This window comes from Diceros bicornis (genome assembly GCF_020826845.1).
Source record: "Diceros bicornis minor isolate mBicDic1 chromosome 30 unlocalized genomic scaffold, mDicBic1.mat.cur SUPER_30_unloc_3, whole genome shotgun sequence".
In the NCBI taxonomy this organism is placed as follows: domain Eukaryota; kingdom Metazoa; phylum Chordata; class Mammalia; order Perissodactyla; family Rhinocerotidae; genus Diceros; species Diceros bicornis.
This window is the reverse complement of record NW_026690901.1, coordinates 1-5,153: the sequence shown is the minus strand read 5'-3', so window position 1 is coordinate 5,153 and position 5,153 is coordinate 1.

The following is a 5,153-nucleotide window of genomic DNA, read 5'->3' as shown; positions in this document are numbered from 1 at the left end:
GTGAAGACAAAGATCACAGCGCAGACCCTGTGAGCTGCAGCAATTGGACAAAGACTGGGGTTTGCTGACAGAAAAGAACCTTTAGTGGGCATGGTTACAAGGGTCCAAGAAGCCCCAGTGATTCCTCCAGGGAATGTGATGCAGGACAGAGCAGGAATGTCTGTGTGTGGTTCGGCTTGGGAATGCCTGTAGGTTGACATAGGTGACATTGGTAATGCATTCGCCAATGTTGTTCACTCATTTATTCATCGTATGTCATGGAGTGCATTCTACATACGTCCAGGCAACATTATCACCCTCTGGGGCTCACAGGCAGTGTCAGAAGAATTTCAAAATTTTATTTCTAATACATAGGTACAGCACTGGTAATACACTAGGTCTTCCAAACATTTTTCAAACATTAACTTCTTTAATACTCTCCATAAACCTACAAAGTAGGTATGCTGATCATTATTGCCAACGAAGACATGAAGAAACTGAGGCACCAGTCAGGTAAAGAACTCAGTCAATACAAATATCTAATAAGGGATTGAGCTGGAATTTGGACATGAGGAGTTAGCTCCATACTCTGTGCTCTTAACCACGACATTTACTCTCTAAAGACTTCACATCATGATAAAATTTGATCAGTTATCCATTTGCTTGGTGCATTGAGTAGCCACACTATTTTATCTGTCTGAAAAATAGAATACATGCGTAGAAACTACTGCACATACATGCTCAAATTACATCTATCTATGTCCCTCATCCCTGAAAATTAATACAGAGTACATTTCAGAATGTTTCTTGCCCAAGTTGGGAGGACTCTGAGGAAATCTCAGTGTTGCTATAGGAAGCTGAGGACAGGCTGGGAGTGGGTCTCGGGAAAGGTGTCCTCAGGAGTCACGATTGAATGACAACATTGATGGGAGGGTCTAAGCAGTGACTGAATTCAGGATCTGGTGGTGTTTTAACCTGGTGCTTATCTTCTGGCTGTGGGTTTATGATGATGCAGCACAGGGAGAGGGGATGGTTCACTGTGTTGTTGGGGAAACCAGACCCATGAAAGAGAGGGAATGACGGTTTCCTTAAACAATGGACTCGTGGTGGGAAAAATTTGGCCTGGAAGAGACAGTGGTGTCCCTGGTTTAACCAGAACGAGTTGCCTCTGCTTCAGCCAAGGCAGACAACCCTTCCTCATGCACTCATTTTATCTCAATGGGAGGAAGGAGGAGGAAATCATGTAATGCTCTTCTGGATGTGAGATCTCTGATGGTAGAGACTGTGCTAGGAGGTTCTGAAAGGCTGCCCTGAGACATTTCAGACCTTTGCTGTGACCAGATTGACAAGTGTAAGCACCCCTGCGTATGTCTGGGAAGAGTTAGTGTGTCAAGGAGAAGGCTCCCTGGAGCAGAGACTCACAGGAAGAAGCGAGTTTGACCAGAGAAGGTCAGAAATGTGGCCAGTGTGGCTGGAAGGAGCCTGAGAAGAGAGAGTGAGGGGAGAGAGGAGGGTGATCAGGCTGGATCCTGGGACATGGTAGACTGTTACTTTCTGTTCCTCTGTCACAACTTTACTCCAAAACCTGCCACCTATAAAGTACAAATATTTAACATCTCACAATTTCTGTTAGCCAAGCATCAGACATGGCGTAGCTGGGTACCTCTGCCTCAAAGTCTCTGTGAAGAAGGGGCTGTGGTCTCATCAGGGCTCCAATGGGGGAGCATTCCCACCCAAGATCAGTCGCATGGGTTTTGTCAGGATCCATTTGGACTGAGATTCTGAGCTCCTGTCTGTCTGTTGGCTGGACACTCACTCAGTTCTCTCCTATGGAGCCTCTACATAGTGCAACTGAAAACATCAGCACTTGCTCTCCCAGTTCTGGTGAATTGATAGAGAGCAAGAGCGAGAGTAAGAGCGAGCGAGAGAGAGATAGAGAGAGAGATGGAAACAGAAGGAGGGAGGTAATTAGGGAACCTAAGTAAACCAGTAATTGGGAAATGACAGACGTTTTGTAATTAAACCTTGGAAATGACATCCCATCACCTTGGTTGTGTTCTCTTGTTCAGAAGCCAGATACTGACCACTTACTGGTGCCATAAGGATGTGCACTCTAGGAGGAAGGGAGCAATGGGAACATTGTGGAGGATGCCACCACATAGGCCATCATGAGGCTCTTGGGACTGATTCTGAGTAGAACAGGGGACCGTGGAAGGCTTAATGCCAGTGGATCACAATGTCTGAATTTCCTCTAATTTCAACCCCTTCAGGATGCAGACCTGAAAATGAGGCTCAGAGTGGCAGTGACTTACCAAAGATCACACATCTGGGACCTAGAGAAGTTCTGACTGGTATTCTATGTGATGTCTACTCTTTGTACTTCCTCCATCCCTAACTGTGTTCATTAGACACATGTGACACCAGCTCACAGGTCTTGTACATACTATTACATATACACCTGAAGAGGTCTCTAGGAAGCTATTTTTAGCCCAACCCTCATTGTGCACCTTGGGAGACTGGGGAGATCTTGAGAGGCACAACAGCTTTTCCAGGACACAGACCTGGTAGGAAAAAAGAGGTCTGACCTCAGCTCTGTCTCCTCAAAGCTGGGGCCTGGATCCACTCCCAAGGAGCTTTGGGGAGGGTGGTGATGGGTATTTGTGTACAGTAATGGACATGACACGGGCAAGGAGGGAGAGCAGCCAACATCCCCGCAGGGGATTTGGGTGGATCTCATTGAAGGAAGGGCTAAGTAATAGAAACTTGAAGAAGTGACCTCACTTCCTTTGTGACAGCGCCCAACAGAACTTAGAACGCTGGTTATCAGCCACCCACATTGTAATCACAGCCTCTTGTCCAGTTCATTTGAGTGAAGACACTCGACACAGCAGGATTTTCTTGTGTTGTCCCGTGACTTTCCGAGGCTCTGGCCCCCTGAAAGCCCAGAATGAGAGCGTGTTAAGTCGCTTTAGACATTGGCTCAGCCCTCACCTCGAATGTGTGTGGCTTTTTGGCACGAGGAACCATCAGGTAACAGTGTAGGCCAGGGCAGACCACTCTAGGTCAGGCCAGAACTGTGATCCCAAAAGGACAGCCCCACAACCCTTGACCCTCATTGTGTGTGTGTGTAGGAGGTGGAATTACTGAAACTGGGGATGAGGAGGATCCAGCCTGAGCAGGAACAGGAAGCCAGATAGTAGGAGTCGGGCAATGTGTCATGTTCATGCTCAAGATCTTGGCTGCAGGAGAGGAAGGTGAATGCTGGGGACCAAACTCCTCTATCCGCATGTGAATGCCAGGCCCTCAAGTTGTCCTCGCATTCCTTCCCTGGTGGAGTGTCTGCAGATGCCCCTCTGTGCCTGATCTGTCGTGGGGTTTCCCACTGTGGCAAAGTCCAGGCAGGCCCCTGATCCCTCCTGGCCTGACTGCTGGGCTCTGTCACTGCAGAGCTGCACCCAGGAGATGGTCGAGGAGCTGGTGGATGCTTTCCAGTTTGCCATCTCCCTGGAGTGGACACAGGTGCACCAGTCCATCAATGGCCAGGGCTGCTCTGAGGTTAGTGAGGGTGCAGAGGGGTCTTCACACCCAGGACCCTGAGATGATCAAGGCAGTAGTAGAATCCAGACTCAAATATGAGATTCCCCTGGGACCCGCTGCCCCAGAATTTTCTCACTACAGTGTCCAGAAGTCCCACTCCCAAAGGAATCTGGAACTCCACTCCTACCCACAAGCTACACAGGATGGTAGAATGTCACCTCAGTCCTCCTGGTGGTTCACCATGATGTCACTGACTGTATGTTCCTCCTCCTCTACCGCCGTGTCAGGATGAGTCCACTGTGAATTTAAACGAAGACTGCAGGATGCGTGGCGTCCAGGCAGGCATGATGGAGAAGCTGACAGAGTCCATTGCACCAGCTTTCCTGAGTAGGAACATCTAGAGTTTCACCACCTTCATGATCAACTACTCGGCCTCAGACACATCCCACTGGGTCCTGGACCAGCTGTTTACTAGGTGAGTAGCCACTCCCTCCTCAGCACAGTGGTGACTGTGTCCTCTGCCAGCTGTGTAACTTGGGCAAATCCCCGCATCTCTCTGAGCCTCAGTTTGCTCTTCTGAATAGTGGGGGGGGATAAATTTCATGGTGATCTTGTAGGGACTAATGGAATCTGCCATCGCAGGTGCTCACCTGGTGCCTGGATCTGCAGAGAGGGCTGTGGACATGCTGTGGTTGGTCCCCAGCAGCCCTGAGCTTGGTTGGTCCCTCAGACCTGGCCAGGGGCAGCTCATCCCCCGGCGCCCTCTCCCGGAGCATCCAAGGGTAGGCTCGGCGCCAGCCCCACCCCACTATCCACTGACACGACCATCGTCCTCCCCCGGGACGCCTGGGCAGGACAGGGACCCAGGTGTGGGAGGCCGCCAGATCTCAGGTCCGACACACCCCTTGTCAGGCTGCTTCCTCCTCTGACGGGGGCCCAGGATACACCCCAGGAGACTTGGCAACCATGCCCAGGGTTATGTCCTCCAGTGGTCGTCCCCTTGGAAGGGGCCAGGCCCAGGTGCCAGGTTCGGCTGGTTGGCCAGCATCCTTTGGAGAAAGCAGGCAAGCTGAGCCAGGCTTGCAGTGCCCACGGGCGTGACACCTGCGACCATAGGCAGAGGGTCTCACGCATGCCCTCCATGGTTGATTTCTCCCCGGAGCCGTGGTCTGGGCTCCAGGAAGGCCAGGCCCTCCCGACTCCAGGGAGGGGGTTGGGACCTGTTGCCAGAAGCGTTTGCCCAGTTTGGCCCTGGCTACATTGCCCTGTGGTGCCATCTGCCTGTCTCGGCCCTTCTGACTCCACAGAGCCTTTTCTACACCTGGTCTGGCTGCAGTCGCAAAGTGCAGGCATGGGGTGAGGCCATGGCTTTGTCTTTCCAGGAAGAAATGAGACCCTGGACAAAGCAGCTGGTCCAAGCAGAGCCTTGAGGTTGAAGCCCAGTACACCTGTGGCCATCAGGCCCAGAGCAATGTTTCCAAGGAAGTGAAGTGGTCTTCCAGGTGAGTGGGAGTGGGGGAGGGGAGGGAGACAACAGCTGAAGCCAAGTACAGAAGAGCAGCGATGGAACAACTGCAGCGGGGTGGCACCAGATGTCCGCCCCCGCCGGTCAGAGCCTGGCGGCAGGGTGGTGCCTT